Below are 14158 nucleotides of genomic sequence, written 5' to 3' on the forward strand. Positions count from 1 at the left end.
AACCTACATTTAGTGTGATTCATGTGAAAATACCCATGAGATATTTCCAATAAATAGAACAAATAATTTTAAAACAACAAAGATCTTGAGCTGCCAAAATAATCCTGAAAAAGAGTATTAAATCTAATGGTTAAAATTCTCTGATGTTAAACAGTCCTACAAAACTTTAATAATTAAAACAACATGATACTGGCTCAAAAGCAGACACCAATTAATAGAAGAGAATAGAAAAACCAGATATAATCCCTCACACCTATGATCAAATAACCCATGGAAAGGGATGCATGAGTATAAAATTAAGAAAAGACATTCTCCTCAATAATTACTTCTGGGGAGTTTGAACATGTGAAAAATAGAGTAGAATATTTCTTCATATTTTATACAATCCATCAGCCCAGAATATCTTTCTCTTTATTTTGTTTATTTATATTTCTTGTACCTGTAATATATAGATCTATGTTTAGAACTTTTGTTTCACTTATCAAATTTATTCCTTTTTTATTCTTTTTGGTATCAATTTACACACAATGGTTTTCCTAATTTCTCTTTCTGATACTGTGTTTTTACTATACAAAAATGCAACGGATATTTGTAGGTTGATTTTGTATTCTGCAAGTTTACTAAGCTTGTTCATTATTTCAGTCACTGGAGGAGTCTATGGAGTTTTCTATATATGCATAATTATGTTATCTAAAAACTTCACTTTATTACAAGTTGGATGAATTTTATGTTTTTTCTTTACTGCGAGGGGCCACCCATGACCTGAGGGCTGCCGAGCACAGAAACTGGGCCTAAACTCCCAGAGTGCGGGGCGTCAGGCTTTAAGGCTGATTGAGCTAAGACAATCTCTGTCCCGCCACCCCTTTGTTAGAAAAACAGCAGGTGCATTTGGAGTCGGAAAAACATCTTAATGCCATTGAGTTATTAAGAACTAGGGCTTCTGGAAAGAGAGATACAATCGGCCACAAGTTAGTGATCTTTGTCTGAAAGAACAATCACTTGAGCTAATGATACACGAGTCATGATGTTAGCCTAAAGGAACAATAATATTAGTCTATGATCTTAGCTTTAGGGGATCAGTCAATCTTGGTGTATGGAACAGTAAACAATGATAATGATTTTAGTGCACACCATTAATGTACCCTGAAAAACAATACCTGTGCCTACGTGCAAGAATGCACAAGGTAGTCACTTGAATTTGTATAAATTAACTGCCTGAAATAAAAATCGATGTCCACTCTTGACCTAGCGTCTTGCGGGCTAGAGTGAGATCCTCTCAACCCCACCTTTTAGTCTTGTCTTTCTTTCCTCAGTCCTGCAGCACAGGTTTCTGGACCTGATCGATTGTCGGCTGGCTCCGACAAGTGGCGCCCGAACAGGGACCTGAAATCTGGAAGAGATTGCTGCAGCGACCGCCGCGGAAGGAAAGAGGAGAGCTCGATTTTAAGGTGAAAGTAAGTTTCTGCGGGGAGTGTATTTGAGAGTATGGGGCAAAATAATAGTAGAGGCTTATTTGTACAGATGCTTAGAGTTATGTTAAAAGCAAGAGGAATTCAGGTTACAAAGCAACGTTTAGAACAATTTCTTGTTTTTGTGGAGGAAATTTGTCCTTGGTTTCCAGAACAAGGCACTGTCAATTTAGAAACCTGGAGAGTTGTTGGGGTTCGTTTGAGAGATTATTATACAGCTAATGGCCCAAATAAATTACCGGTCACTGTTTTGCCCTTATGGCAGTTAATTCGAGATTGCCTCGATCCAGCTACTGAGGGAGAGAAATTAGATACAGTCAAGATAGAAAATATTGAGCCTTCCGCTCCTACTAATACAGAATTGAAAGAAGCACCCTCTGCTCCTCCTGCAGTAAATGCAAGTGACAATCCCTTTGATTCAGAATTAGATCCAGCCGATCAGGAGGAATTAGAGGAGCAAGCTGCTCAATATCATAGGGATGAAGACCCTTGGGGTGTCTTTTTAACTGAAGAAAATAAAAATTTTGACATGACTAAGCTTAAAAACATTATTACAGAATGTGTTCAACAAAATGTTTCTAAAAATAACCATAGGACCTTACCTCTAACTTCTTCTCCCCCTCCTGGTTACACATCCCAGGAGGCATGGACACCAAAATTTGTTGTTTTAAGTCCTTTACAAAAGGCTTTGCAACAAGCTAGTAAAGAAGGAGAACACATTCCTGGTTTTTCTTTAGTATATCCAGTCCTTGAGGATGCCCAACAACAGAGATACTATGAAACTATTCCTTTTAAACAATTAAAAGAATTAAAAATGGCTTGTGCTCAATATGGACCTACTGCTCCTTTTACACAAGCCATTGTTGAAAGTTTAGGAAATCAATATTTGCCTCCTAATGACTGGAAGCAAGTGGCACACGCCTGTTTATCTGGAGGAAATTATTTACTCTGGAAATCAGAATTTTATGAAAATTGTGCAGCAACAGCAAGTATTAATCAAAGACAAGGTATTCAGGTTACCTTAGAAAAACTGACCGGAGAGGGACAATACCAGGATACCTATTCACAATTAGGATATTTGCCTGGTGCTTATCCTCAAATAAATGCAGCAGCGTTGAGAGCATGGAGGAAGCTGCCAAACTCTGAAAATAAAACTGAGGATCTGTCTAAGATCCGACAAGGTCCCTACGAGCCATATCAGGATTTTGTTGCTCGCCTTATGGAGACCGGTAAGGTTATAGGGGACGAGCAAGCAGGATTGGTTTTAGCTAAACAATTGGCCTATGAAAATGCTAATTCTGCTTGCCAGGCAGCTCTTAGACCTTATAGAGAAAAGAGTAATTTGGCTGATTTTATACGAATTTGTGCTGATATAGGACCTTCCTATGTTCAAGGAATAGCCTTAGCCGCTGCTTTACAAGGAAAAACAGTAAAAGAGGTTTTATTTCAACAAAATCGTCCTAAACACAATTTCCAAGGATCTTCCAGAGTAGCTGGTCCTCCTGGTAGTTGTTATGCTTGTGGCCAATTGGGACATTGAGCAAATCAATGTCCTAAACGGGGACAGCAGCCAATGGGTCAAAATACATTAGTTACAGGCCCAAGCCTGTGTCCCAGATGTAAAAAGGAAAAACATTGGGCTAAGGACTGTCGATCTAAAACTGATATAAATGGACAACTTCTGAACCAGGGAAACTGGGTGAGGGGCCAGCCCCAGGCCCTGAAACAATGTTACGAGGCAATTCAGGAGACCTCTCAGGTCAGCCACAACCCGTTTCTTCCCGACCAAGTATTTCAGACCTCTATAGAGCAAACCCAGGGAGTGCAGGACTGGACCTCTGTGCCTCCACCTACACAGTATTGACCCCAGAAATGGGAATGCAGGCCCTTCCTACTGGAATTTATGGGTCTTTACCTCCCGGCAGTGTGGGACTATTGTTAGGACGCAGTAGTACAACTATGAAAGGGTTGTTTGTTGCTCCAGGAGTGATTGACTCTGATTTTGAAGGAGAGATCAAGGTAATGGCTCACTCTCCTCGAACGATAACGGCCATTCCTGCAGGCCAACGTATTGCTCAATTAATCTTATTGCCGACTCTTACTGTTGGAAGACATAAAACTGATCATAAAAGAGGTACTGCAGGTTTTGGTTCCTCTGACGCTTATTGGATGCAACAGATAAGCGACCAGAGACCTGAATTGACTTTGGAAATCCAAGGCAAAAAATTTAAAGGCATTCTAGATACTGGAGCAGATATTTCTGTAATTGCTGCCTCTCACTGGCCTGAAAATTGGCCAAAACAAATTGCCCTTTCCATGTTACAAGGAATTGGACAATCGCATAATCCGGAACAAAGTTCTGCTTTTCTCTCTTGGAAGGATGAGGAAGGACATTCTGGAATATTTCAGCCTTATATTCTTCCTAGTTTGCCTGTTAATCTATGGGGAAGAGATATTATGTCTAATATGGGGGTCTTTCTGTATAGCCCCAACCCCACTGTTTCTTACCAGTTGTTATCACAAGGATTATATCCAAATAAAGGCCTACGTAAACATAATCAAGGAATTACTCAACCATTACAAATAAAAGGAAAGAGGGATAAGACAGGTTTGGGTTATTTTTAATGGGGGCCCTTGACTGTCCTGCGACTCACGCAGATCCTATTGTATGGAAATCTGATCAACCTGTGTGGGTCGATCAATGGCCCCTTTCTCAAGAAAAAATTGCCGCTGCAAAACAATTGGTGCAGGAACAGTTGGACAGCGGGCATATTGCTCCCTCTAATTCACCTTGGAATTCTCCTATATTTATCATTAAGAAAAGGTCTGGAAAATGGAGATTGTTACAAGATTTACGCAAAGTAAATGAAACTTTAGAATTAATGGGTGCCTTACAGCCCGGTCTGCCTACTCCTATGGCTATACCTGATGGAACTTATAAAATTATTATTGATTTAAAAGATTGTTTTTATACTATTCCTCTATATCCTGATGATTGTAAGAGATTTGCATTTAGTGTTCCTTCCACAAATTTTAAAGAGCCTATGCAACGATATCAGTGGCTAGTTTTGCCTCAAGGCATGGCTAACAGCCCCACCTTATGTCAAAAATTCGTTGCTAAAGCTTTACAGCCTATTCGTTTAAAATATCCAGATGTTTATTTGATTCATTATATGGATGATATTTTAATTGCACACTCTCAAGAAGGCTATTTATTAACTGTATTTGATCAAATGCTGATTTCTTTAAAAGCCTTTGGCCTTCAAATTGCTGATGAAAAAGTTCAACGATTTTGCCCGTATGCATATTTGGGATTCCGTTTACATAATTTTACTTTTCAAACACAAAAGATTCAGCTACGCACGGATTCCCTTTTAACTTTAAATGATTTTCAGAAATTTCTGGGCGATATTAATTGGATTCGTCCTTATTTAAAACTTTCTACTGGAACTTTAAAACCCTTGTTTGACATTCTTAAAGGAGACACCAATCCTCGTTCTAGAAAATTGACTGCTGAAGCTTCTTTGGCTTTATGTGAAGTAGAACAGGCCATTGAAAACCAGCAATGTACTTACTGTGACTATAATCAAGAATGGGGTTTACTTATTTTACCCACTCCTCATATGCCAACCGGAGTGCTTTATCAGCATAGTCCTATGTATTGGATACATATGCATGTTTCCCCTTCAAAAGCTTTAGCTGCTTATCCTGATTTAGTCTGCTCTTTAATTGCAGAGGGACGTACTGCCTCCACTTTATATTTAGGCAGAGACCCACATTATATTACAGTTCCATATACTAGAGAGCAACAAGCTCAGTTACAACAATTTAATGATTCTTGGGCCCTTGCTCTAGCCCATTTTACAGGGCGCATTACTACTCATTATCCAGCTGATAAACTAATTCAATTTGCAAAGTCGCATCCATTTCTCTTCCCAAACAATACTGTTCTCTCCCCCCTTTCCTCAGCTACCACAGTATTTACCGATGGATCATCTAATGGTATTGCAGCCTATATTATTAAAGATAAAACTGTTTCTTGGCAAACATCTCAAACTTCTGCTCAAGTAGTAGAACTATTAGTAGTTCAAGCTGTTTTAATAGCGGTGCAACATGTGCCCTGTAATCTTTTTTTTGATAGCCAATATATCATTCGTGCCTTACAAATTTTAGAAACTGTTCCTTTTATTGGCACTGTTAATTCCTATGTCAACCGTTTATTTTTTGACGTGCAGCTTATTATTCGCAGTCGCCGTCATCCTTGCTATTTTGGTCATCTCCGGGCACATACTAATTTACCTGGCCCTCTTTCTGAAGGAAATGCTAATGTTGATCGAGCTACTCAGCTTTATCCTGCCTTTGATGAAGCTAAACGTTCTCATGCGCTTCATCATCAAAATAGTCATAGCTTGCGGCTGCAATTTAAAATCCCTCGTGAAGCTGCTCGTCAAATTGTAAAAACCTGTTCTACCTGTCCTACTACAGTTTCCGTCCCACACTATGGGGTAAATCCTCGGGGACTTTTACCTAATCATCTCTGGCAAATGGATGTTACTCATATTAAAGAATTTCGTAACACTCCATTTGTCCATGTCAGCATTGACACTTATTCAGGTTTTATCCATGCTACATTACAAACTGGAGAAGCAAGCAAACATTGTATTAATCATCTTTTAAAATGTTTTTCTGTCATGGGCCAACCTCGTGTGCTAAAAACCGACAACGGCCCTGGCTACACTAGCCGAATGTTTCAACGCTTCTGCCAAACTTTAAAAATAGAGCATAAAACTGGAATTGCCTATAATCCTCAAGGGCAAGGAATTGTGGAACGTTGCCACCAAACGCTTAAAAATCAAATTCATAAATTAAAGAAGGGGGAATTATATCCCCTTACTCCACAGAACTATTTACACCATGCCCTTTTTATTTTAAATGTTTTGACTTACGACATAAAAGGCAATTCGGCCGCCCAAAGTTTTTGGAATAAACAACCCTCTCACCACCCTTTGGTGAGATGGAAGGATCCACTAACTAATCAATGGGCTGGCCCCGATCCAGTTCTAATGTGGGGAAGAGGCCATGTTTGTGTTTTTCCGCAAGATGCCGATACGCCGCGCTGGCTTCCGGAAAGGCTGGTACGCCAGGCGGAAAAGAACGATGCTATCCAGACTTCGACGATTACAACTTCAGACCCTGCCAACAGAGACACAGGTGCAGCAGTTTGTTCAACAAGCGAATCAGATAGCGAAGACGACTAAAAATTCACCTGTGTCACTGATGTTCTTAATTGTGAGCCTGGCATGTTCTATTACCTTGTCATCTTTTCCTGGTGCACACGCCAATGTGTTTTTGTCCTGGGCTCAAGCTTATGCTGATTTCCATAACTCATCTGACTGTTGGGTATGCAGTGCTATGCCTTTATCCGTTGGAAGTTTGCCTTGGTGGGTTATGCCTGTTACTAAACATGAATTTCATGCCATTTGTGAATTGCTTTTTCAACAACGGGAAAGATATGCTGGGTTGTATTCTCAAAATGTGTCTGCACTTGCCTGGTGTTCGGTAAAGGTTACACAGTCAGATTTTCTTTTCGATCTTAATGCTACAGAAAAAGAGGCTATAGATTTATATCGTAAAGTCCCACCGCAAGCAAGACAACCGAACGCAGATATTTCTGAACGTCTTACGGGACAATTCTATCAAATATGGGACCAACATATGTGGGTTACACCAGAAGCTGGACAATTAACGAGTCCTGCGGATATTTGTTGGGAACAAAGAGAACAACCATGTGGATTTAATGAAAAGACTCTATCAAGAAAGGACTGGAAATATTTGGGATATTTATCTCAAAGACTTTGTAAATGGACCATAGATGTTACATTTACATGTAAAAAGCCTTTTGTATGGCCTGGTTCTGACTGGAATAATCCAGGCTATCGTTGTGTTGCACCTAATGGGACAAAATGGATTTGTGGAACTAATATTTGCCCTTGGTTACCTTGTGGCTGGGTGGGACGTTGTACGCTAGGATTTGTTATAGCACCTGGCAGAATTGTAAAATCTGTACAAGGCATTCCTGCTAATATGCCTAATTTGCATGCTCATTGGATTCGATCAGCTTTTAAGTGGTATGATTATCTTGCTGCTATTTTTATTCCTTCATTAGGAAATGTTGATATCATGACTAAAGTAAATGCTTTAACTAATTTTACACAGAAGGCTCTAATTGATGTAAAGCATGCTGTAGAAGAAATCAATGTTGAACAAACGCTTATGAGAAAAGCAGTGCTTCAAAATAGGATGGCTCTTGATTTTATTACAGCTGCTCAGGGAGGGACTTGTGCTATTATTAAGGTAGAATGTTGTGTGTTTATACCAGACTTGTCTGCTAATATTTCTCAAGCTGTGGATGATATGCAAAAGCAAATTAAAAATATGGATTCTCCCACACCTTTCTTGCCAGCACAATGGTTTGATTGGTTTAAAAGTGACTGGTGGAAGCATGCTCTGGTGATTGTCATAATAATTTTGATCCTGATTTGTATGGCCCTTTGTATACTCTCCTGTTTGTCCGAATTCTTGATGCAACGGATGCTTGCGTTTAGCCGAATTCATCGGCAATAATGGCGGGATGTTCTGGACCTGGATGCATCTGTCATTATTTAAAAATTAAAAAAGGGGGAGTTGCGGGGGGCCACTCATGACCTGAGGGCTGCCGAGCACATAAAATGGGCCTAAACTCCCAGAATGTGGGGCGCCAGGCTCTGAGGTTGGGACTGCCGAGCACAGAAACTGGGCCTAAACTCCCAGAGTGCGGGGCGTCAAGCTTTAAGGCTGATTGAGCTAAGACAATCTCTGTCCCGCCACCCCTTTGTTAGAAAAACAGCAGGTGCATTTGGAGTCGGAAAAACATCTTAATGCCATTGAGTTATTAAGAACTAGGGCTTCTGGAAAAAGAGATACAATCGGCCACAAGTTAGTGATCTTTGTCTGAAAGAACAATCACTTGAGCTAATGATACACGAGTCATGATGTTAGCCTAAAGGAACAATAATATTAGTCTATGATCTTAGCTTTTGGGGATCAGTCAATCTTCGTGTGTGGAACAGTAAACAATGATAATGATTTTAGTGCACACCATTAATGTACCCTGAAAAACAATACCTGTGCCTATGTGCAAGAATGCACATGGTAGTCACTTGAATTTGTATAAATTAACTGCCTGAAATAAACTCGATGTCCACTCTTGACCTAGCGTCTTGCGGGCTAGAGTGAGATCCTCTCAACCCCACCTTTTAGTCTTGTCTTTCTTTCCTCAGTCCTGCAGCACAGGTTTCTGGACCTGATCGATTGTCGGCTGGCTCCGACACTTTACTAGATATTCTGGCTAGGACTTCTAGTAGTGTAATTTAGTACTTGTGAAAATGAGCTTCTTTTTCTTATTACTGGACCAGAAGAAAATCTTCCTGTAAGTTAACATTGAAATTGAAATAAATCATGGGTTTTTCATATATGGCTTTTATTATGCTTAGTTACATTCTATCTAGAGCGAATTTAAGGATATTTTTATAAAGATGTTAAGATCAGAACTGTCTATAATTTTCCTACATATTTTGAGATTGTTATTTTTGAATTCTTTGTTTTTTAAAGGGATGATATCACACATATTCATTTGTGTAAGTTAAATAATATTTATCTATCAGGACTAAACCAACTTAACTATAGTTTATAATACTTATAATATGCAATGAATTCAGGTTGCTAACATTTATTTAGAAGGGAATTTACACATAGTGAAAGAAAAATTTACATTGTAGCTTGAGGGTACATTTATTTATTTAAAAATTTTATCACTGATTTTGAATTGGCGTATGTTTAAAGGAATTTATTTCTTAATAAAGAATATAATATTTGGTAGAACTGGATTTACTACAGTTTACTGATACAGAACATAGCTATTATTTACAATTAGTGCACAAGACACTTGCCTTAAAATGCCGTATTATACTAACAATGTCAACTGTTTCAGGACTGAGAAAAGTATTGCTTCCTAAAATATTTTACCTGGTCTCTTCCACCCCAACCTACATATACTGTTATATCTTTGTTTTTTGATTGTTTGTTTCTTTGTCCCTTAATGGAGGCAATGCTTACTGAACCCAGGATCTTGTGCATAAGTTTATATATCAACAACATTTTGGAACACTTAACAGAAACCCCAAGAGTATGGATTATAAAGATGTCAAGAAAATTTATTACTTCTAGGGAATGATAAACCTCTGAGTGGTAGAATGGCAAAAATAAACATTTGTAAATATACAATAAGATTGTCTCTTTTGCAATTTTAATGTAGAATATTAAATTACATTTGTTTCACTTATAGAACTGAACTACAAATTAAAAAAAAAATTCTTCCCTTTGGGATATCTTCAATTTGATTGATTACTTTAATATAATTTTATTTCATATATATTAACCATTTATATATAAACATACCAAATAAACTGATATTTATTCTTCTCATGTTTTGCATATAGAGCTACTTATTCTAAAATACACATATAAATGCCTATTTCCATTTCCAAATCAAATTATATTTCACTTTAATTACAAATGATGATGAAATAGTAATACATTTCTGTACAGGTTTTACACAAATTTCACTGTAAATTACAAAACTTAAAAATTATTTTATACATTTTCTGCATTATTTATACTCTGTTCTCAAATCTGTTATAAATTTGTGGACAAATGGAGATTGGTTTTATTTCATAGACCCAAATATTTAATTGTTTAAAAGATTTTATGGGGAAAATATTTGCAAATCACACTATAAAAATAAGTATCCAATATGTTTCATTTTAACTGGATGAATGAGAAATAAACACTGGCTGAACGTTACACTTGAGCTGCTGGGAGACCAGTCGTTTTGTGATGTCACAGCTACTCAAGTTGAGAAGCATTGTGAAGGTCCAGCAATTTATCTGTGCAGGCCTGCCAAAGCAGCATTTTAAACTGCATTGCACAAAATCATGCAGATTAGAAAAGTAGCTGTAGAAAAAGTTATTTGAGATGGCACATATTTCTTCAGAAATTCAAGATGTGTCTTTTAAAGATGGAACAACTGGTTCAGGAAACTCTGGTAGATCTCTATTGTGTGATCAAACATTCTCTGGGGACTTGGACGTGAGGTCTATGTTTGAAGAAAATGCTTTTTAGACTTTGTCTTTAGAATCCTTGTTTTAAACACCATGTAACACACATTGTGTCTCCGAACCAGATTAAGATAATCATTTTCATTCTCTGACATTTCCAAAAATCTCTTGAAAATGCCTGGGAGTGACCAATTTAAATCCATCTAGTTGGAAGATAATGGATCTTTCATTGTGATTGATGAAGATGTCTTTAAGAAGGAAGTTTTGGAAAGAAAGGCTCCTTTCAGAATATTTGAAACTGGAAGTATGAAAAGTTTACTTAGACAGCATTACCATTATGGGTTTAGGAAAGTACGGCAGAATTTTCAAACTTCTGCTTGTCTAGCTGACTTTCTGGCTGAAGAAAGGGAGTCTCTGTTTTAAGCAAAGTATTCAGAAATTTTAGTTACCACTTGGTAACTTATATATAAAATTTTATTTTGTTTATCAATCAATGGTAATATAAATATAAAGCTAGATTTTGAAAATTTTATAAAACTGCTAAGGCTAAAATCCTTTACTTTTTCTAAAAAATGAGGACAGTACATTAAGTAGTCAATATTATGAGAAACTTCGCTTGCAACTTTGAATCTTTCCAGAAATCTTAATAAAGGTATTAAAGCTGCTTTTAAAAAGTGGCATTGACCGTTACTGCAATTGCTAACTTCTTAAATTTGATGAGTATACTATTTAAATGTGTAGTTTCCAAATAAGGAACTTCAAAAAAATCGTCAGTAATGTTCATATTTTGATGATATTATCTTTGCATAGAAAACGTGGAATCTGAGCTTTTATAGGTTAGGCTTATTCTAGACTTGTATTTTGGTTTAAAATATTACTAAAATATTTCTCCTTTGGTTGTAGCTGCATTTCTATTATAATCCAAATTTTAAACGAGGCTGTCCCCAGCTTTTAGTGAGAATAAAAAGAAGAGTTGGGATTAAAAATTCCTCTCTGGTGTCTTCATTGGCTGAAGATTTCAACAAGAAGCACTATAAGCAGGGTGTAATGTGGATAATCATATTTCAGGTTTTGTGGCTGACACTAGTGGAGAAAGTGCATTTTTACCGTCTGCAAATTTAAACATGCCTCTAATAAGAAAGCCCTCTACTAGCCACATAATTGGTGATAAAACTACCCCAATCAGAGGTGATTTTTCTCCTCCATCGTCAATTTCAGTTAGACCACCATAACAAAGTGCAGTGGATCAACGAGCTATTTTAAATCAGTTTACCATAGTCCACGGGCACATTCAAAACAGCTACAATGAAACAAATGGCCATGTGATTAACTCCATTACAACTACAATTTGTACTTCTCAGTACCGAATCGTCTCTCCCATACAGAGGAATTATTTTGGACTGATGGTGGAGCCTTATACTTTTCCAAAAAGATATCACAACATATCTGCCAATGAAGGTCGTTTTTGTAAACTTTAACCTGTGAGCAACCCACGGTTTCCAATAACAGTGATAGCTGATACATCATCTACCTCTCTTTCAAGGCCAACTCATCAGCCATCTGCAGTTTATGAACGACATCCTAATTACAACTGATTTACCAAAGGACTACAAGATTATGCAAGATAACAAAGATTAAAATTGATGTTGGCAAATGTCGACAACTATCTTCAATTTTCTTATTTGAACAATAAACATAGATGTGTACCTGTATTAATCTTTTTTTTTAAACAGTGTTAAGAGTTAAATGGGAGACTTAGTTACTATTTAAAGAAAAAAGAGATATTTGATTTACATGATCATTTGATGGAACAATATGGGAGTTAATTTAGATAACTTCTTGTAAGGAAGAAGAGAAAATAGAAGAATTTGGAAAAAGACTAAAACATGGAGAGAGGGAAAAGTACAAAGTGGTTTCTGGTTCACCCTGGAAAGTATTAAAAGTGTTAAGTTAGGATGGGTTGGAACAGAAGATAAATGCAGGAACCAGCCCAGGGTTCATGGTCTCTATTATGTCATCCCTGGAATCATAAAGGTCACATGATGTAGTCTCAGATGGCACATTCAGCATGTGGTAGAATTTAAGAAGTAATTTTTTTTATGGTCTTCTTTGTGTTGTTCTCAAAGCATTCCAATTGGTGCTTTAATTTTTGCCCTCAAGAATCTATACTATATTTTCTAGTCGATACTTTATTTTGCATTTATTTTCCAGCCAAAGGCAAGCTTACGTCGTCTTGGTGGCTCTTAATGCCTTTCCAACTCTAAGCCCACAAAATCAACTTTGTTTAGTCATTTCTTTCTACATCTGGCATCTGCCTTCCTTGGTATATCTTTATGTTTCACTGTATCTTGAGATACATCCAGGCAAATACTTGTCAATTGTGTTAGCTGCTACCTCACCACTTTTGATCCAGCTCACCCTTGGCCTTTGGGTGTCCTCCTTTTACCTACTTAGACTTTGCCAGCCTCAGTACAGAAACTACCTTCTTCAGATGTTTTCTGTCTATCCGCCTTTACTTGTCTAGCTTGGATACCAGCACAGTAAGCACAGCACATGCCACAGGATGCATTTTAGAATTTAGTGAATGAAAAATACATGTTTACTTTAAGCAAAATCTACTTTACTGAAACAACAAATCTCTCATGGTTTTCAAACTATTTCATTATGGTCTTTACTCTTCACCACAATCTAGCTCTTTTCTTAGCCCAAGGACTAGTCACTCAAGATAGTATGTGGAAGTAGGTACAGGAGACAAAGTATTATTTTCTTCTTAATTCATGCCTCCAGAGGGTTAAAGCATTCCATTCATATTTGCTGGATTTTTTCCTGTGTCTTCATCAACCACCCAAACCAAAATAGCTGATTCAATTCCCCATACTAATAACTATAATGACTTCTAATTAAGTTACTTCTTAGAATCAGAGCTTTGTCCAGAAGAGACAGTGCTATTGCAAACATTTAATGCAGGTTTATGCAACCCACATAACATGTGCCCCTTCTAACCTTAACACAGATAGTATCTAAGAGGTACTAGAACCTTGGTTGGGGTGGTCATATTCAGTAATCAAATTGCAATCTAAAATGTGTAGACTAGAAAGAGGTGAGGGTGGTGGAATTATAAATTTGTCCAAATGCATGAGTACCAAATTTCTGCAGATATTAGGAAATATATAATATTCATTGCAGACTTTGACTATTTCCCATTAATTTAAAATAAAAGGTGAATCATTTTCAGATTGTGAAATGCCCTGAAATGCTGGAAAAATTGTAGGCAACGTCAGGGTGTCTAAGGCTTCTGCTCATAATCATGCAGAAATTCTCAGCTGATAAGACTGGAATGGCAACATTGACTCCTGAAAATATGTCACCAGTTGTGAAGAAAATTTTGATAATCTGCAGAAAGGGCAAATGGGCCAGGGAAAGCTCTTACAACATCCCACCAATATGTCCTTTACCAAGTGAAGAAAAGAGATCACTTGCAGAAGGAGATCTGTGCCTGGACAACAGTGGTTGTTCCTACAACAGAAATATCAA

The 14158-nt window shown here is 37.3% G+C and overlaps 1 pseudogene; it reads left to right on the forward strand.

Moving 5' to 3' along the window:
• The first annotated feature begins 1485 nt into the window (after positions 1-1485).
• LOC140692689 (endogenous retrovirus group K member 10 Gag polyprotein-like) lies at positions 1486-3333 on the forward strand (annotated as a pseudogene).
• Positions 3334-14158: the final 10825 nt, after the last annotated feature.

The sequence above is a fragment of the Vicugna pacos genome, unplaced genomic scaffold, assembly GCF_048564905.1.
Source record: "Vicugna pacos unplaced genomic scaffold, VicPac4 scaffold_14, whole genome shotgun sequence".
Taxonomy (NCBI): domain Eukaryota; kingdom Metazoa; phylum Chordata; class Mammalia; order Artiodactyla; family Camelidae; genus Vicugna; species Vicugna pacos.